The sequence below is a fragment of the Vipera ursinii genome (genome assembly GCF_947247035.1).
Source record: "Vipera ursinii genome assembly, chromosome: 1".
Lineage (NCBI taxonomy): Eukaryota > Metazoa > Chordata > Lepidosauria > Squamata > Viperidae > Vipera > Vipera ursinii.
Window position 1 is genome coordinate 161,040,158 of NC_139512.1, and position 21,316 is coordinate 161,061,473.

General features: G+C 42.0%; 1 long non-coding RNA gene across 5 annotated transcripts; it reads right to left on the reverse strand.

Annotated features, from left to right (window-relative positions):
* Positions 1-1,058: 1,058 nt before the first annotated feature.
* LOC310631727 lies at positions 1,059-21,084 on the reverse strand. Of its 5 annotated transcripts, XR_014490681.1 has the most exons (6): positions 20,580-21,084; positions 20,224-20,329; positions 15,701-15,843; positions 13,164-13,246; positions 12,807-12,896; positions 1,059-1,166 (listed from the first exon to the last, which is right to left on the reverse strand). It is a non-coding gene; the product is annotated as an uncharacterized lncRNA (long non-coding RNA). The 5 variants fall into 5 exon arrangements; XR_014490682.1 differs by lacking the exon at positions 20,580-21,084 and having other exon boundaries at positions 20,127-20,246; XR_014490684.1 differs by lacking the exons at positions 20,224-20,329; positions 20,580-21,084 and adding an exon at positions 15,252-15,337 and having other exon boundaries at positions 13,164-13,238; positions 15,701-16,790.
* Between the last annotated feature and the right edge of the window lie 232 nt (positions 21,085-21,316).

Here is a 21,316-nt window from a genome sequence, read left to right on the forward strand (position 1 = left end):
TAGGCATAATTAGCATAATGCTGATCACTATGCATAATTAGCACAAAGCTAATGCCCATGTTTGTTTATTTAAGACATTTGATAACTTGCATTATCAATTTAGTCTATAACTGAAGGAAATGACTGATCTGTGATCCATTGCTTCATAATTCTACTCTCATAGAGGCAAGAAAATAAAGAGTTGTTTTGTCTGTTCAGGTAGCCTCTTGAAGTCTCCTAAGCATATCAAACATATTTTAATAAGCAGTTACATCCTGGTTAGAATGACAGTGGCAACTCTCCTATTTCTTTTGCATGAAAACTGAAGTATAACTGGGGAGTCTCACACTCCAGAAATTCCATGTGTAAGATGTAAGCCTGTTTCATCTGTTCAGTAGCCTCTCCAAACTCTGTGGCAATAATTTGATTTCAGATGTAGAATTGATTGTCCTCAAGTTATGCTGTTGAATATTGAAGAAGACTGTACAAACAGGAAAGGCATAGACAAATTTCCTGCTACTGGGTGGAAAGCCAGACTTTCAGGAAGCAGAATTTAGAAGACTATCTTTTTTCTAAGACATTATCTTTTATGTAACTACTGATACTCCTCAAGTGTGCAGTTATGTTTGACTCCATAGGATGCTTATAGTAATTCTTCATTTATCTATTCACATACTAACATTTATGTCACTATCTTTTCTTATCAACTTAAGTATTTTTGTTATCAAGTTTCTAGTAGAAACATCATCTGCTATCTTTTGATCTGTCCCAATACTTTATATCTGGTCTAGATGGAGATATATTGAGGTCCAAATAGACTTTTGCACAATGACTTCTGAGGAACTAGTTTCTTGTTAACATGGTTGCCTTTAATACTTACCATAAGTGCCTTACCATTACTAGAAATATGCAGTACTCACTGTTCCAGGGACAGGACATTCCAGAAATATCAGAATATTCCATCCCCCCTCCCCCCCCGACACTGCTGGTCCAGTTTTTCCATGAATAAAAGGGTAGAAAGTACCAGATCACTAATGAAGCAGCCAAATCACAATGGTTCAGAAAAAATTAATACACGGTTTCTTGTAGGTAAAATAATTTGTATTTCCTTTGCCTTGGCATGTTCAAGTGAGGTAAGTGGGACAGCATCTTGCATTATGATCTGGAGGCTGCTGAACTTGTGGAATCTGAGGAGGCAAAAAAGGGTTTAATACACTTTTATCCCAAGCATTCATATGGCCACCCAATTTAAAATAAGGTGACTCTGGGTGTTATGCAACAAAGTAAACAACGGTGGTGTTGGGGAAACAAAACAAAGCCATATCTCATTAAAGTAACCCAAATGTGCATAATCGTGAACTAACCAAATTGATCAAAACAACCAACAGTGTTTTCCCCTTCAAAGACCTTTCAAAGGTCTTAACTATCTTTCAAAAGACCATCAGGGTCAGGGCCCATTGTGTATTGTGGGGCCTTTGGTATAAGGCAGACATGTCAAACACAAGGCCCGGGGGCCAGATTCGGCCCACAAAGTGTTTTCATGTGGCCCACAAAGCCATCCTAGAAACAGGGAGGGAACGGCCCCCACTGCCTTGGCCCTGGCCCAGAGACCCTCCTTCTGCCAGAGATCCCCAGATCTGTCCCACTCCTGCCCAGGCCCCCATAGGCACCCTTGATGTGAACGATGTAGAGCTGGCCATGCCCACCCAGTAGACCACGCCCACCATGGCCACACCCACCCGGCCCCCTGAGGGCAACCGCAATGCTGATGCGGCCCTGAATGAAATTGAGTTTGACACCCCTGGTATAAGGTCTGCCACAGGTAGGCTTCATCCCTGTCTTGCTGGCTCCTTTGTGTGCCAGAATGGGGCCTGGATGGCTAGATCAGAAGATGGTTAGTGTTTCTTTGAGAGATGTTCATCCTTTCCTGAAGAGAGCTCTTTTGATCCAGCTATGTTTAACAATTTTCAATGTGGTGCTGGGATATATAGGGGTAAACTTACAAAACATTATTTTCAACCAGTCTGGTCATCAAAAAAGCCTATTGAGGTTCCTGGCCCATAGGGATGGGACATGACAACTCCTTCGATAATATTCTGGGCTTGATTAGTTTAAAAAGTTTAAATAGGTTAAAAAGACCTGGAAAACTCCTTAAGGCCTTAGCCTGTCATATGATTGTTGGGAGAATAATAATAATAATAATAATAATAATAATAATAATAATAATAAGAAGAAGAAGAAGAAGAAGAAGAAGAAGAAGAAGAAGAAGAAGAAGAAGAAGAAGAGGAGGAAGAGGAAGAGGAAGAAGAAGAAGAAGAAGAAGAAGAAGAAGAAGTTGTTGAAGTTGGAAGGGACCTTGGAGGTCATCTAGTCCAACCCCCTGCTCAGGCAGGAAACCCTATACCATTTCATACAAATGGCTGTCCAGTCTCTTCTTAAAAACTTACAGTGTTGGAGCATTCACCACTTCTGGAGGCAGGTTGTTCCACCGGTTAATTGTTCTAATTGTTCAATTTCTTACATTAATGAATATTGTATGTTCTTTGTGCTGCAATTGAGGTTCCTGGCCCATAGGGATGGGACATGATAACTCCTTCGATAATATTCTGGGCTTGATTAGTTTAAAAAGTTTAAATAGGTTAAAAAGACCTGGAAAACTCCTTAAGGCCTTAGCCTGTCATATGATTGTTGGGATAATAATAATAATAATAATAATAATAATAATTGTAAGTTGAGAACTACTTGTACTGCTAGGGAAGGGGTAGGCAACCTCGGCTCTTTTATGACTCATGGACTTCAACTCCCAGAATTCCTGAGCCAGCATAGCTGACTCAGGAATTCTGGGAGTTGAAGTCCATGAGTCATAAAAGAGCCGAGGTTGCCTACCCCTGTGCTAGGAGAAGCAATTATAATTATACCCCTACTTAATGAGCAGACTGCTGTGTGAAGCATGCTCTACCTTGAATGTATTTTGGAAATCATTTTCAGAGCAGTATGTTCCCTGATGCTCAAATTCATTAACCCTCCAGCCAAAACTTGACTGTAGCTCCCACCAGTCCACCTGGCAGCATAGTCAAGTACATCCACAGAGTGAGATACTTTACAATATATGTAATACTTGTTTTTCAAGTTGTTGAATCTCAAGGAATGTAATATTTCTTCATTTTTCCTGATTAGGAGAAACGGGCACAAAAAAGTTAACACTGGAAAGTGAAGAAATCAATTTCCGCATTGTACTAAAGCAAAGTTAGATATTCCAAACCTACAGTAAAAAAAGTTTCAAGGGAAAAACCAGGAGGAACCAAGACTCAGAATCTGTATTTTGACACTTGAAATATTGTTTACGTAGTTTCAGTTTCTGATGTTAAAAGTATTATCCCTACCAATACTGCCATAGGCATCTTTGGGGGATTGAGGAAATATCACAATGCAAACTCTGCACTATGTACTGTACATGCACAAATACAAAAGGGCAGAGTTTGCATTATGATGTAACAGTACATATTTTGCCATTTTGGCATCATCAAATTTAGGAATGGATGCCCATGCTTCTGATTTTTTTTTTAGGTGTGGGGAGGATATATATACATAGACACATACATACATACACATACACAAACATACACATCTGTGAATAAGTGTGTGTGTGTGTGTGTGTATACAGTATATAACATATAAATGAGTGGCATGGTGGCCTAGAGGTGGAGCTCTCACCACACAATCAGGAGGCTGTGAATTCAATCCTATGTATCGGCAGATATTTCCTTCTCTGGGTACAAAGAGAAAATATCTGCTGGGAGCTCCATGTAGGCGTCAGGAAGGGCAGCCAGCCAGTAGCACTCAGATCCCTTCAGTCAGCCGATACCACGCAGTAGTCACAACAGTGACAGCTCATATTTGTGTAATCTAAAATTTACACAGACAGACAGACAGACAGACAGACAGACAGACAGACAGACAGACAGATAGATAGATAGATAGATAGATAGAAAGATAGATAGATAGATAGATCTTTGGTCATTCGGGGTTTTTCCCACGTAGAATTGAAGGTAGAATGACCAAAGATCTACATACAAACACCCACGAAAACCTCAGAAAACATATATATATATATATATATATATATATATATATATATATATATATATATACACACTGTATGTGTCTGTGAATTTTGTTTGCTTATTCCTAAGCATGTTGACCCGAGATGAAATAAACTTGAACTTGAATATCAATTTTTTAATAAAATTCATTGATTATAGAAAGCAAAATATATTCCTGTACTGAGGCAAACTTATCTAATGTTCATTTCCAAACATAAACTGATTTATTTTACATTATGGCTGATTGGAGTACCAGCTAAAAGGCTGTTTTACCATTTCCATTTCTTTTTTTCCCTAAATTTTCCATCTTCTTAGCTGGTCCTCATCTCTTTTACCTCTTGGGTACAAAATAAGCTTTAGCTCAGGGGAATAAGCAGCTCAGATGGCTGCTGTGCTCAGCCAAAGCCAAATGCAGCTGTTTTTCAAGATAAGGAAGAAAAAAAAAGCCTGTGGAGCTCCAGTCAAAGGAACCAGTTGAATACAACAAACAAAATAGTGTATCTCATTTGCATAGTGGGGAAAAAAAACTTGATGAACTGAGGCCATAAAACAAATGTTTTTATTTGGTGTTTGAAAGTCTATAATGGAGGTGGCAGTGTCTGAAGGAAACAAGAAGGGCATAGGAAAATATTCCATCCTCAAGGGGCTGTGATTGGGACTACCATATCTGGGATGCAAATATCTGGATGGCCACTAGGTGGTAGTTAACATTTTAAGATTTTCTGTGTTTGTGCCGCTATTTAGAGATAATCCTGATATTTGGAGCCCGAATCAGGTAGCCTTGCACAAATACAGCTGCTGCAATGCATACAGCCATGTTGGAAAAGTGTCCTGAGGTTGCCTGTACTTTAGCAAAATTTTCCCAAAGGTGCTTTTCCAAGAGGCAACTGGGCTTTCTTGTTTTTCTTTAAAGACGTTTCACTTCTCATCCAAGAGGCTTCTTCAGCTTCAGCTTCTTGGATGAGAAGCGAAACGTCTTCAAAGAAAAACAAGGAAGTCCAACTGCCTCTTGAAAAAGTACCTTTAGGACAACCGTGACCTAGATGACTTGAGAAACTCCATAGACATTTAGCAAGATTGGGGAATCCTGTTTCCAGCATCCCCATTTTTGGATTTCTACTAAACAGCGCCACTTAGTGGCTCACAAGGGCAGTAGTCCCTGTGTCTCTACCTTCACTACATAACCATTCAAGAACAGTGAATAAATTGGGTTAGCTCTTTACTGATATAAAGGAAAGATTGATGAATTGAATGGTAAGGTTTAATTTCTTTAAAAACCAAGTTTTATGTCTGTTATAAATATGTATAGTTAGAGTTGGATGTATGGATGGATGGATGGATAGATAGATAGATAGATAGATAGATAGATAGATAGATGATAGATAGATACCGTGTTTCCCGAAAGTAAAGCCTACTCCGAAAGTAAGCCTAGCTTGATTTTTGAGGGTGGGCCCAATATAAGCCCTACCCAAAATAAGTCCTAGTTTTGGGGTGAGGCATGCGCTCTGCACCCACTTACTTTGCAGCCAGGCCTCCTCGCTGGCCCACTTCTTCTGTGGCATCTTCTGCAGCCAGGCCTGCATTTCTCAATCAAAGGCCTTTCCAGAAAGCCTCTGCAGCTGAGCACCGAGCTATGAATTCAATCCATAGCTCGGTTTTGCAAGACCTCTGCAGTCGAGAACCAAGCTATGGATTCAATTCATAGCTCGGTGCTCAGCTGCAGAAGCCTTTCGGAAAGGCCTGACTGCAAAATGCAGACCGGAATGTAGCTACAGAATGAAGCTGCTTCTTCGGCTGCAGAAGAAGTAGACCAGCTGAGTGGGGCTGTCAGTGCCAAAGGTAAGACATCCCCTGAAAATAAGACCTGGTGCCTCTTTTGGATGCAAAAAAAAAGATCTGCTCTTACTTTTGGGGAAATGCAGTAGATAGATCTGAGCTTTTCAGCAACATGGTGGAACTAAGGTAACATACGACATACGACCGACAATCTTTGCTGGCATGGCAAGTTTCTAGTTGTTTTGGAACTGTTGGTGAGACCGTTAAAAGTCGTTGGCACTGGACTTCCGGTGGCGGCGCGGCACCGGAGACAGCCTTTTCGGGCTGCCCGCGGCTCAGCTGTGTTGTTTTCACCCGAAACAGCGCCGATCAGCTGTTCGGGTGAATTTGAAGCCCCCTCCTCGGGAGAAGAGGAGGGGGAGAGGCCCCAGGTAGGGGTTGAGTTCTCCGGGGCCGCCTGAGCTTAAAGCTTGGGCGGCTGAAGGATCGAACTCCCCCGTAGCCTGGGTTGCTCCCAGCTGTTCAGCGTCTCTGCTCCGTGATTTCTGGAGCGGAGCCAGGCGTTTGCGACCACCCCTGCCAGAAGGAAAGACCATGGGATAAAAAGAGCAGGCAGAGCGGTACAGGAGGACAAGGTGAAGAGGACTTTTATTTTTGCTCTCTAGCTTAATGGACTTTATAAACTTAAAGTGAAAGTGCGTCACAAGTGAAAGTAAAAAGATGGCGGCTAAACCTCCCCCAAAAACTCTTCGGAGTGCTGGAACTTCTCCGGTGCAACAGACATCATTGCAAGCTTTGCTTCTTCCTGCTGCACTGACATCGAAGGACTTACAAGATGCTCTTGAAAAACATGCCCAGGTAATTTTGGAATCAATGGGTGATAAATTGGCAAAGATGGAGGAGAAATTGGAGGAGAGGATGGAGGAGAAGTTTAGTGCGATGAGGGTAGACATTTTGTCTACAGTGCGTAGTGTGGCTGAATGTGTGCAAGATCTGGATGAAAAAGTGGAGGACCTGACTCAAAAGAATGCCATATTAGAAGCAAAGGTATTGGAGAATGAAGATTTAAGAGACAAAATGGACAGAGAACTGTGTCTAGTTCAATATTACCAGATGCAATATGCTGTTAGAATCAGAGGTTTAAAAGAAAATGTTAAGGAAGATCTAAAGCAGCTGATTTCTGAAGCTCTGGAAGCAGTATTGGGTCAGCCAGCATCTGAAATAAAGGGAGGCATGGATAAAGTGTTCCGTGTTAATTCATGGATTGCTAGACAGAAAAAGTTACCTAGAGATGTGGTGGTATATTTTGCAAAGAGGGAAATTAGAGATGAAGTTATTCAAGCTGCCTATGATACTAAAGTTGTGATTGCTGACCAAGAAGTTTTGGTTTTAAAAGAAATTCCTCCAAAGATCTTAAGGAGAAGAAAAGATTATGCATTTCTTGTGCAGGAGCTCAAACAACGTGATATAAGGTTCAGATGGGAGATTCCAGTTGGTTTGGTGGCGATGCATGAAGGCAAAAGGTACCGTCTGGTCACTGTGACACAGGCGCGGGATTTTTATAACAATGTTTTAAAAGCAACCCCACTATCACTTCTGGAAGCTGCAAAGGGATCTGGAGAAGGAAAACTTCAAGAGGCTGAAGCTGGACAGACAGAGGAGAATGGTGCTGGAGGAGATCAAGCTACAACTTCTTTGGTTGATCCTGGAGAGCAGAGGGTGATGCGTGCTGCTTTAAAACGAGCAAAAAAAATAAAAGAACTAGATCAGCAGAAGTCTATGGAACTTCCAAAACGTACTTACAGCCAAGCAGTGGGAGGAGCACGGCCTAAAGGAGAGCCTATTAAAGATGTGCTCCAACAGCTTTGGGATGACATGCATGGCGACTAAATTCTTAACTTGGAACGTTAATGGACTAAATTCACCACAGAAGAGGAAGAAAGTTTTTCAATATTTAAAACAATTCAAGATAGATGTTATATGTTTGCAAGAAACGCATATTAGGGCTATGGACCAAAAGTATTTATTGAACTTAAGGTTGGGCACGCAATTTGTTGCTTCTGCAATGAATAAGAAAAATGGAGTGGTTGTTTATGTTAAAAGTGCCTTAACAGCGGACTTAATTGAAGCAGATAAGCATGGAAGATACGTTATGATAGAGTTGCTGTTAGAAGGTAAAAAGACGCTTTTAGTTGGATTATATGCTCCTAATCAACAACAAGCTGATTTTTTTAGTTTACTTCACATAAAGCTTACTCAGTTGGATTATAAATCGTTCATTTTTATGGGGGACTGGAATGGTGTTTTGGATGTACAGATGGATAAGGCTGGTTCTTTTAAACACGTTCCAAGTCATGCTAGACTGCCTAAATCCTTTTTTGAAATGAAGGATGACTTGGAACTGCGAGATATTTGGCGTGAAATACATTTGCATGAAAAGGATTATACTTTTTTTCTGACAGACATCAATCTTTTTCCAGGATCGATTTTATTTTGCTGACTAATGACTTTTTTTCAAGGATTAAAAAGGTGAAGATATGTGCAAGAACTATTTCTGATCACAGCCCAGTCTGGCTAGAGATTAATAAGGAGAATAGAGATAGGCGCTCGTGGCGCGTAAATGAGAATTTGTTTAGAAATCATAGAAATGTGGAAGAATGTAAACAGCGGATGAAGGATTTTTTTGAAATTAATATGAACAAAGACACTTCTATGGACATGGTTTGGGATGCTAGCAAGGCCTATATGAGAGGGGTGTTGATATATATGAATAATAAACATAGACGTATTTTGGAAGCCAGGAGGAAAGAATTGGAGAATGAAATTAAGGAAAAAGAAAAGGCTTTGATTTTGAATCCAGCGGATGTGAAGACTAAGGAGATTATTAAGCTATTAAAAGGACAATTTGATAAATTAATGGCTGACCAAGTGGCAACCAATTTGCGGTTTGCCAGGCACAACACCTTTTGCAATGCTAATAAACCAGGTAGATGGTTAGCTTATAGACTGAGGAAAAAGCAAAGGGCTTCTAATATAGATAAAATTGAGCATAAGGGAAGGGTTGTGTTTCAACAGGATCTTATTAAGGATGCTTTTGTGGATTTTTATTCTAAATTATATGCTAAGGAGAAGATTAATGAAAAAGACATTGATATATATTTGGAGAATGCTAGCATCCCGGTTCTTACGCAAGAACAAAAAGAGGGGATTAATCAATTGATAACAGAAGAAGAAATTCTTATAGCAATTAAGGAATTGAAGGTGGACAAAGCGCCAGGCACGGATGGTTTGACTGCGGCTTATTACAAAAATCTACAATTAGAGATGATAAAACCGTTAAAGGAACTGTTCCAGACAATTCAGAGGGGGGGAAAGGTGCCTCCATCTTGGAGAACTGCTTTTATTTCTTTGATTCCGAAGGAAGACCAAGATGCTACTCAAGTTAAAAATTATAGACCGATATCGCTTTTAAATACAGACTACAAGATATTTGCTAAGGTGTTGGCTAATAGATTGATGAGGGTTCTGCAACAGACGATTCATGGGGACCAAACGGGGTTTATTAGTGGTAGGCAAATGAAAAATAATGTGAGGCATATAGTTGATGTGTTAGAGTTTTTGGAAAGGAATAACCAGATCCCTGCGGCGCTAATTTTTTTAGATGCTGAAAAAGCTTTTGATCAATTGAATTGGCAATTTTTGATGAAAGTCTTGGATAAAATGAATTTTGGGGATAATTTTTTGCAACCAATTAGGGCATTATATCAAAAACAAACTGCCCGAATAATAGTTAATAATAGCCTGACAGAAGCATGTAATATTGAGAAGGGCACAAGGCAAGGGTGTCCGTTATCGCCCTTGTTATTTGTACTAACATTGGAGATATTGTTGGTTAAAATACGGAATTCGGAAAAAATTAAGGGTATAAAAATTAGAGATCAGGATTATAGATTGAGAGCGTTCGCCGACGATCTGGTTGTTACAGTGACCCAGCCGGAGAACTCTGTTGTGGACCTGATGGAGATAATAATACAATATGGGAAGGTTTCTGGATTTAAAGTTAATACACAAAAAACTAAAATTCTGGCCAAAAATATGACAGCTTCGCAAAAGGCTCTCCTAGAAGGATTAACTGGATTTGAGATTGTTAAAAGGGTTAAATATTTGGGGGTGCTTTTGTCGCCCTCTAATACAAAGCTATATAAAAATAACTATGAAAAATTATGGGGGAAAATTCAAAAAGAAATGGAGAGTTGGGAAAAATTGCAATTGTCTTTGTTGGGGCGAATCGCAGCAGTGAAAATGAATGTCCTGCCTAAATTCTTATTTTTATTTCAAATGATACCGGTTCTTAAGAAAGATTCTAATTTGGAGGAATGGCAGCGAGGTATCAATAAATTTGTATGGGCAGGAAAAAGGCCACGAGTTAAACTAAAGATAATACAGGATACTCATGAAAGAGGTGGTCTTAAAATGCCTAATTTTAAATTATATTATGAAGCTGCTGCTTTAGCAGGAATAAGTGATTGGATCAATTTGACACAAGAGAGATTATTAAATCTTGAGGGCCATGACTTGTTGTTTGGCTGGCATGCATATTTGTTGTATGATAAGAAGGTAGATAATGTTTTTAGAGTGCATATTTTAAGACAGGCATTGTTGAGGGTTTGGAAGAAGTACAGACATAAATTAGATTGTAAGATACCATTGTGGGCAATCCCAAAACACGCAATAGAAAATATACATGCTGGTTTCAAACATGATGTGACTACGTACAAGGAGATTCTAAGCTTGGAAAGAAATGTCTGGTGTTTGAAACCATATAGTCTCTTGCGAGATGAGAAGATTGTTCAGACTTGGTTTCAATATACTCAGCTACGGGCCAGGTGGAAAGAAGATCAGAAAAATGGTTTTACAATGACTGATGAAAATCTGATAAAGCAAATCAGAAATCAGGGTCCAGCACATATTAAACGGATATATCTTGCCTTGATAGAAATTGACTCAGAAACAGAACTCGTTAAGGATTGTATGATTAAATGGGCCCAAAATATCCAAGAAGTTATTACAATGGACACATGGGAAAAGATCTGGGTGAGGAACGTAAAATTCACACAAGCTCAAAATTTAAGAGAAATTTTTTTATAAAATGTTTTACAGATGGCATTTAGATCCTAAAAAGCTGGCAAGTATGCATCCGAACTATCAGCCTAAATGCTGGAGGTGTGGTGAAGAAGATGCAACATATTTTCATATATGGTGGACTTGTAAAAAGGTTAAGGCCTTTTGGATAAAAAATTGGTGGAACATGCAGAAGATTTTCAAGCAAAGGATAAAGTTTTGTCTGCAACTTTTTTTGTTGGGTATAATCAGTGGCGTAGCGTGGGGGGTGCAGGGGGGGCCGGCCGCACCGGGCGCAACATCTGGGGGGGCGCATTAGATGCATTTTACTTTAATTACATCAGTATTTTCATCACAAACAATACATGTGCTTAGGGGGTAAGGGTTTCTTTAACTCATCTAGTGGAAGAGACGCGAGTGCTAGAAATCCACGGGTTAGGGGGGCGCAAATTACTTGCCTTGCCCCGGGTGCTGACAACCCACGCTACGCCGCTGGGTATAATTACAGATGCTACGGTTGTGGACACTAAGCTGATGTTGAATTTAATTACGGCAGCAAGGCTCTTAATAGGCCAATATTGGAAGAAGGAGGAACTGCCGACTGTAGAAGAATGGACTTTAAAGGTTTCGGACCTGGCAGAGATGGCAAAGATCTCGGCTTATTTGAAAGATCACTCGCAAGAACGTTATGTTATGGAGTGGAGAAAATGGATTGAGTATATCCAGAACAAATATGGGACTAAGAAGTTTCATGTAGCATTTGAATAAGTCTTCCTTTTTTTTCTCTTTTTTTCTCTTTTCTTTTTTTTATATATCTTATATTAATAGTGTTTGTAATTACCCTATATGAGCTAGAGAGAGATGGATTTCAGAGTTTATGGTTGTTAGCATATGAATGTTTACGATTGGTTTTTTTTTTGTTCTTTATACCTTGTACTTAGCTCTGGGAAGTGGGGGGGAGGGGGGGAGGGGTAGGGAGGGAGGGATAGGGGAGGGGTAGGGGGGATTGTTAAAGATAAAATGTATGATAAAACTTTTCAATAAAAAAAAGTCGTTGGCACTGTTTGAATTTGTTCTATCAGCAGCAAGATCTGACTGCTGGCCCAGTGATGGATTGTATTGCAAATCAGGGCTGTTTCCAGAGGAGGCAGAGGAGGAGAGGACCTGGAGCTTATGGAGCAAAGGAACTGGATAAGGCTGTCGGCAGGCCCAGAGGAAGAGAGAGAGGCTTTTGGAGGAGTTGGTGGCGGCGGCAGCAGCGTGCTCCAGGGGCGAAAAGAAGCAAGGCCTCTTTAAGGAAAAGGTGGAAGAGTCAGGATCAGAAAAAGGAAAGAAGGCGAGGTTGTCAGAATACAAGCGAATTTGAGGGCTAATCCACATGGAGCCCCATTTCCATCTGTCCTGTGTGCCATCGTTCACTCCCTAGAGACTAAAATGGACAATGTGAAATTTGAGCGGGCCACAAACAAGAAGTATATATCGGAGGTGGTGACCCTTTGAGAGCTGTATGCAACGAAATTTCATTTTGATGTATGCCGATTGGTGTACATTCAAACTGACAATAAAGTTATCATCATCATATTCCTGCAACATATGGAATGGAATGTTGCTCTGTTTGTTCTCTTCTTTATCTGTTATGGAAATAATCCTACTGGATCTTTTCCTGGATTTGATGAAGGCCCATGTGGGATAGCCACAAGTTCTGAGGGCTTCCTTGATACAGTATGTTTTAGTTCTTTTTCTTTTCCCTCTTTGCTGCTAGGTAAACCTTGAATAATTCACATGGAGAGAAAATGACAGACAAGCTATATTTGATTTGTTTCTTACCTTCACTCAGGTCTATCTCTCAACCGTATCAATTTCAGGAACAGAAATAGAAATAGAGGAGAAATAAGAGGAGTACAGTTGTCCCACAAGCTGAAATAGAGGAGAAATAAAGAGGACAGTTGTCCCACAACCTGAAATTCTTTTTGGCTTTTAAATTAAAAAAAAGATTGTTCCATTTAGCTATTGAGGTACTATCCCCTCTTCTTTGCAGGATCAGAAATTGCTAAATTATTCACTAGGCTACTGTCACTGATTTTTCGTATCAAACTGCCTGCCTCCCCCCCCCCCTAGCAGTTTGTAAAGTATTTATAAACAAGCACAGTATTATAATGGAAAAGAAAATTTTAGAGTACTTACAAATCAAAACAGTACTCCCGTCTTCAAGTGAACAGCAACAAAAGAAGCAGCAGGGCAGCAATGAATGATTCACTCCTTTAGTCCTCCATCCAGCAGTGATGAGGAAGAAAAAAAAAGAGAAAAACCTGATGCAAAGTTCCTGGATCTTGATTGCCCATGAGACCAGGGGCAAAAAAAATGCAGCAAACATATGGGCATCAGAAGTTGCCTGTCATAATGGCAGGTGACAAAGGACAGTCATGGGACTAAAAATGGCCACTGCTCTAGGAGTGATGGAATCCAGATCACATGGTTGCAGAGACTTCATGTTGGTTGCAATTTTGAACTCTTATCACAAGCATGCTTTAGGGATGCATTTATAACTTTGAACAGGGCTGGGAGTGGGAGGCACTGTTTTACAGTGGTTCTCCTCCTACCTCCTGGGCCACTCGCAGTCGGTGTTGACGGAAGGACAGAGGTCCACCCCGAGATCTCTCGTTTGTGGAGTCCCTCAGGGGTCGGTCCTCTCTCCCCTCCTGTTCAACATCTACATGAAGCCACTGGGTGAGCTCATTCGTGGTTTCGGGGTGGGGTATCACCAGTACGCTGATGATACCCAACTTTTTCTTTCCACCCCGATCCAGCCCAGTGATGCCCTCACCGTGATGTCCCGTTGCCTGGAGGCAGTCCGGGTTTGGATGGGGAGAAACAGGCTTCGTCTCAATCCTGACAAGACTGAGTGGCTGTTCATACCGGCATCTCGGGCTGACCAGCCTTCTCCATCATTAACAATAGGGGATGAGGTATTACCCCCCGTTGATAGGGCTTGCAACTTGGGCGTCCTCCTGGATTCACGGCTCAGTTTGGAAGATCATATAGGAGCCGTGACCAGGGGGGCTTTTGCCCAGATTCACCAGGTGCACCAGTTGCGTCCCTATCTGGACCGAGATGCTCTATGTATAGTCACTCATGCGGTCGTGACCTCCCGGTTAGACTACTGAAATGCCCTCTACATGAGGCTGCCTTTCAGGACCATGCGAAGGCTTCAACTGGTGGAGAATTCAGCCGCGTGAGTTTTGATGGGAGCTTCCCGATACTCCCGTGTAACACCTCTTCTCCTTGAGCTACATTGGCTTCCGGTTGCCCTCCGGGTGAGATTCAAGGTGCTGGTAATGACCTATAAAGCCCTAAATGGCTTGGGTCCGGACTATCTAAGGGAACACCTGCTGCCGGCATCATCTTCCCATCGTCCTGTACGCCCCCACAGGGAGGGCCTTCTCAGGGTACCGCCGGTTAATGAATGCCAGCGGGTTATTCCCAGGGGAAGGGCGTTCTCTGTGAGTGCGCCTGCCCTATGGAACCAACTAACCACAGAACTTAGGACTGCCCCCGACCTTCGCTCATTTCGCCGGGACCTGAAAACTTGGCTCTTCGATCTGTTTGGTCCAGACTGTGGGGTTAATTTAACTGGGTTTTAGATTTACTCTTGGGGCTTGAATTTAATTTAATTGTTTTAATTGTTTTTAATTTTTTGTATTCATGGTTTTAACTGCCCTGTAAACCGCCCTGAGTCCTACGGGAATAGGACGGTATACAAATCCAATAAAATAAAATAAATAAATGCTATTCAGGAGCTGTGGTGGCACAGTCATTAGAATGCACTATCTCTGCCCACTGCCAGGCGCTCAATCCTGAGCAGTTCAAGGTTGACTCAGCCTTCCATCCTTCTGAGGTCAGTAAAATGAGGACGCAGATTGTTGGGGACAATATGCCAACTCTGTAAACTGCTCAGAGAGTGCTGTATAGCACTATGAAAGGTATATAAGTCTAAGTGCTATTGATATTCATACCTTGAGGATTACCTGTAAACTGGCAGATGGAACATTGCAATGCAAGCCCTAGTCCTTCTGGGTGTACATGTACATGATAACATACCAAAGGGAGTAAGGTTTGCATTAGAATACTACTACTGCCATATTGCCACGGTTTACGCTCATACCACAGAAGCCACTTCTAGTCATGAGTTAGTAATTTACTTTTCAACTGCACTGGATCAACAAGTGGTTGGTAACACAAATCCCATGCTAGATGCAAAGAAGTAGGACGTACCAGATTAGAATTTCTCCGAGCAAATGCTCAGTTTGGGATCCTTACTGACACTACCATCTGCAAAGCCATGCTGTTTTCTTAGAAGCCTAAATCGAGAAGAAGGATACTTTTGCATTGGTGTTACTATGAATCAGGTATCCTAATTTTGGGCTGATGGGTACATTTAGAATTTTGAAAATTCTAAATGGGTTCTTTACTATACCATGTGGGACATAACCAAATATAAAGTGAGATTTACCAAAATCCTCCCTGTATTCCCATCTTGTAGGACTACCAGATCTAGACTAAAAACATTTGCTAGCACTGGAAGGCAGCAAAACACCACAGCAAAGTGTAGCTTTTTGCTCCCATCCAGTAGCCATCTGAAATTTGCAGCTGTGCACTGGCAAACCTACCACACTTCACCTTCCTCCCTCTCACAAGATGGATGCTCCTCTTCCCCTGCTTACCTTTATCCCCATTCAGGATAGGTAGACACTCAGGGCTTTTATCCTCTAAGAAAGTTCATGGAGCTCGTTTGGGTGCCAAAGCAGTTTGGGAAATAAGACGATCATAGAGACTTTCCTGCATTCCAGCTTCACATTGTTCTTGCCTCATATTCATAAATAAAAATGTGGAAACTAGTTAGAAATTACTGAAATCACGGTCACAGATCAGAGAGAGACGACCTGGTTTACACATTACATACTGCCTGGGTTCCCAAAGTGATCTTTTTTCTCATTGAATAGCTGGAATTTTATGTCATCAAGATTTAAGAATTCCTAAACAGATTTTTTTCCCCGTAAGGGAAGCAGAAGCCTCCTTCAAACTAAGAATCAATTGGGGTGATAGTTAAGTGCTGGCCTACAAACCAGAAGATCATGAGGTCCTCCTTAGGCATGAAATCTGGCTGGGTGACTTTGGGCCAGTCACTGTCTCTCAGCTCAGCTCATCTCACTGGGTTGTTGTTGCGAAGAAAATAGGAGGAGGAAGGAGTACTAGATATGCTTGCCCCTTAAGTTACTATTAAAGTAATAAAAGTGGGATTAAAAATCTTATAAATAGATAACCCTCTCTTTGCCTTTCCAACTACCGTGGCTGAGAAAAACTAGGTTCAATCCTAACATGTAAAAAGTGAAGTCTCCCCAAAGTTGATTACAGATCTATTTTCTGAAATGTTGCCTGCATCTTTTTGGAGAAGTTAACTATAAATAGTACCAATTCTAATTGAGTTTGTGATGCAACCAGGAGGACTAGAAACAGGACTAAGTTGAACTGATTAAATGTGTCCAGAACACTATGATAGAAAACAAAACAAAGAAAATAGAACAACAATAGAAGAACAATGAGGTTTTTAAAATTGTTTTAGATTACTATTTTAGCTTGTTGTTGTTAGCTGCGAAGTCGTGTCCGACCCATTGCGACCCTATGGACAACGTTCCTCCAGGCCTTCCCGTCCTCTACCATCTTCTGGAGTCCATTTAAGCTCACGCCTACTGCTTCAGTGACTCCATCCAGCCACCTCATTCTCTGTCGTCCCCTTCTTCTCTTGCCCTCAACCTTTCCCAGCATTAGGCTCTTCTCCAGTGAGTCCTTCCTTCTCATTAGGTGGCCAAAGTATTTGAGTTTTAGCTTCAGGATCTGGCCTTCTAAAGAGCACTCAGGGTTGATCTCCTCTAGGACTGACCGGTTTGATCACCTTGCAGTCCAAGGGACTCGCAGGAGTCTTCTCCAGCACCAGAGTTCAAAGGCCTCAATTCTTTGACGCTCAGCCTTTTTTATGGACCAACTTTCACTGCCATACATTGCAACTGGGAAGACCATGGCCTTGACTATACACACTTTTGTTGACAGGGTGATGTCTCTGCTTTTTAGTGTGCTGTCTAGATTTGCCATGGCTTTCCTCCCGAGGAGCAAGCGTCTTTTAATTTCTTGGCTACAGTCCCCATCTGCAGTGATCTTGGAGCCCAGGAAAATAAAATCTGTCACTACCTCCATTTCTTCCCCATCTATTTGCCAGGAATTGAGAGGGCCGGATGCCATGATCTTGGTTTCCTTAATGTTCAGTTTCAACCCAGGTTTTGCACTTTCCTTCTTCACTCCCAACAAGAGGCTCTTTAGTTCCTCTTCACTTTCTGCCATTAGACTGGTATCATCTGCATATCTTAGGTTGTTGATATTTCTTCCAGCAATCTTAATTCCAACTTTTGATTCATCTAGCCCTGCCTTTCTCATGATGTGCTCTGCATATAAGTTAAATAGGCAAGGCGACAGTATACAGCCTTGCTGGACTCCTTTCCCAATTTTGAACCAATCAGTGGTTCCGTGTCCAGTTCTTACTGTTGCTTCTTGGCCCACATATAGGTTTCTCAAGAGACAAATAAGATGGTCTGGTACACCCATCTCTTTAAGAACTTGCCACAGTTTGTTGTGATCCGCACAATCAAAGGCTTTAGCATAGTCAATGAAGCAGAAGTAGATGTTTTTCTGGAACTCTCTAGCTTTCTCCATGATCCAGCATATGTTGATCTCTAGTTCCACTGCCTCTTCAAAATCCTGCCTGTACTTCTGGTAGTTGTCGATCCACATACTGCTGAAGTCTAGCTTGTAGGATTTTAAGCATAACTTTACCAGCATGAGAAATGAGTGCAATGGTGTAATAGTTTTACCATTCTTTGGCACTGCCTTTCTTTGGAATTGGAATGTAAACTGATCTTTTCCAACCCTGTGGCCACTGTTGAGTTTTCCAAATTTGCTGGCAAATTGAGTGTAGCACTTTTACTGCATCGTCTTTTAAGATTTTGAATAGCTCAGCTGGAATACTGTCACCTCCAGTAGCTTTGTTGTTGCTCAGCTTTTCTAAGGCCCACTTCACTTCACATTCTAGGATGTCTGGCTCAAGGTCAGTGACCACCTCATTGTGATTATCAGGAATGTTAAGCTCATTCTTGTATAGTTCTTCTGTGTAATTTTGCCACGTCTTCTTAATCTCTTCTGCCTCTGTTAGGTCCCTGCCATTTTGGTCCTTTATCATGCCCATTTTTGCATGAAAAGTTCCTTTCATCTCTCCAATTTTCTTGAAAAGATCTGTGGTCCTCCCTATTCTATTTTTTTTCTTCCATTTCTTTGCACTGTTCATTTAAGTAGGCATTCTTATCTCTTCTAGCTATTCTCTGGAGCCTTGCCCTTGCCCTTGCCCTTGCCCTTGCCTTGCTTTTCCCCCTTCCCCTTCTTGTGGCAACCAAAACCTAGTAAGATGGCTGTAGCCAGTTTATTTATTTATAGAGTCGACAGTTTGCTTTTCTGCCTTAAAATAAAAACCAGACACATTTTTCTCCTGATCAGCTGAGGAGAGCTATGGTTTTTGTAAGAAGCTGAGTGTATGCGTGAGTCTAGCCCCCCTTGGAATGGGCCGGGTCTGCGGGAAGCGGATGCACTCTTCCATGCAACGCAAACAAAATGCAGGCTACACTTGAGGGACAAAGATTGGCAGGATCAGAGTGTGAATGTCCCATGGTGGCAGTGCCAGAATCGAGGTACGCAGGCCCTGGGAATATCAGAACAAGGGAAGATATGGCGGGTAAGCTGGTGGCAAGAAAAAGCAGCCACACTGTCACCACTCTCTGATCTTGCCACTCTTTGTCTCTTAAGTGTAGTCTGCCTTTCGTTCCCTTCCTTGAGTTTGGTGCCGCCATTGCTTTCCCTTGCCACCAGCGTACCTGCCCGATCTTTTCCAGCTCTCATGTTCAAATTGCCTAACATTCCCTCAATCCCAGCACTGCCACCAGTAGGCATTGACTCTCTGAACTTGGCACTCTTTGTCTTTTTAGTGTATAATCCACCGGACTCTTTTGTTCCCTTCTTTGATTTTGGTACCATCATTGCTTTTCCTTTCCGCCAGCTTACCTGCCGTATCTTCTCTAGCTTTCATGTTGTAATTGCCTGCGTGTCTCCATTGTGGCCCTGCCACCCCTGGGCACTGACACTCTGATTAATGATAGCAGTGCTTGAATTGAGGCATGTAGGCAATGAGAACATCGGTTAGAGAAGATACGGCGGGTACTCTGGCAGGAAAGGAAAACAATGGTGGCACCAAAGGGAGGGAACAAAAGGCAGACTACACTTAAGAGACAAAGAGTGCCAAGATCAGAGAGTCAATGCCAAGTGGTGGCGGTGCCAGAATGGAACCACACAGGCGATGAGAACATCAGGAAAAAAATGAGATACAGCGGGTAAGCTGGTGGCAAGTTAAAGCAATGGCAGCACCAAAGTCAGGGAAGGGAATGAAAGCATCAGAGAGGTGTAGTGCCAGAAGCGAGGCACACAGGCCCTCTGAAGATCAGAAGAAGAGAAGATACGGCGGGTACGCTGGCGGCAAGTTAAAGCAATGGCGGCACCAAAGTCAGGGAAGGGAATGAAAGCATCAGAGAGGTGTAGTGCCAGAAGCGAGGCACGCAGGCCCACTGAAGATCAGAAGAACAGAAGATACGGCGGGTACGCTGGCAGCAAGTTAAAGCAATGGCGGCACCAAAGTCAGGGAAGGGAATGAAAGCATCAGAGAGGTGTAGTGCCAGAAGCGAGGCACGCAGGCCCTCTGAAGATCAGAAGAAGAAGAGAAGATACGGCGGGTATGCTGGCGGCAAGTTAAAGCAATGGCGGCACCAAAGTCAAGGAAGGGAATGAAAGCATCAGAGAGGTGTAGTGCCAGAAGCGAGGCACGCAGGCCCTCTGAAGATCAGAAGAAGAAGAAGAAGAAGAAGAAGAAGAGGAAGAGAAGATACGGCGGGTATGCTGGCGGCGAGAGAAAACAATGGCGGCACCAAAGTCAAGGAAGGGAACGAAAGAAAAAAAACATTACACTTAAGGGAAGCTGTGCCACCCCACCCATCACCCCACCCAATCTCTGCTCTGTTATCCTCCATCTCAATCGTTCTGGGCACGTGTCAAAGCTTTTTCCCAGGGTTCCTTCGTAGCAGCAGCTGCAGCAGCATACAAGTAACTCCATCTGCAACGACGTAGGGGGGCCCCCCTTCCTTCATCCGGAAACATGCAGGTGCAATATCTTCTGAGCAGGATGACTCCAGCTGAATACGTTTACTCTGCAAAAAAAAGTACAAAAAAAGCCTAAATAAGTAAAAAACAAAAGTTATTCTCAGGATTTCTCAAGAAGGTAAAGCTTGGGGAACAGCACTAGCCTCTCCTCTCCTCTGCCTCTACTAGGAACACCAACTGATGCAGTGTCCCGGTGGGGAAAAGACAAGCTTTCAATGGGTTTGAGGGGCCAGTATTTACATCACCCAACCCAGTAGTGCCCATTAAGAAATATGACTCAAATCACCTGCTCCTTACCTGTAAACTCCAAGCTCTCGCTGTCCCGCCACACAAAGGAAAACGTGGTCATCTTGGTATCTCTCTTCTCCAAAAGGCAGGCTGATGAAAGGTCTTCGCAGAAGGGCTCTACGTCCATCCATCGAGCAGGCTAATTCTAGAAAGAGGAAGAAACAGGTGGTTAAAGACTGCTTCTTGTCCCAAAAGAGGGCTAAATGCAAATTGATTAATGCAAAACAGCTACTGAAGTTGACCCTATCTATGCTCAGAAAAAAAGTGTGTGAAGTGAATAGGACCCAAAATATTGGAACAATTCTGCGTTTCACCAGCCACTAGCTTGCCACAAAGCTACTCAACTACCTTGTCCTATCACTTTGTTTTGGATTTTGTTGCTAAAATGGCCCCTGGAGGTCTTTCTAAATCTCTCCTCTTTGCCCAACCCTCAGAGGATTTGAGAATAGGATAATCGTACATCTCTTTGACCGAGCTTCAATCTGAAACTTATTCCCAAAGCTTAATTTGAACTAATTTCAATTGCTCCAATTTTCAATTGGTATTTTTTTTTATCATGGTAGGCACCTTGATGATTTAAAAAAACAAAAGTACTGGTGCTGCAGGCACAGTGATGGTTACATTTCTGTTTTTTTTTATGTTATAACTGTGGGCAGCAATTAACCTTAGCAATTTTAAAAGTTTAGGTTACATTTATTCCTATTGTTTAGTAGACTAAGGTTAAGGTATAACCTACATTTAGAGTT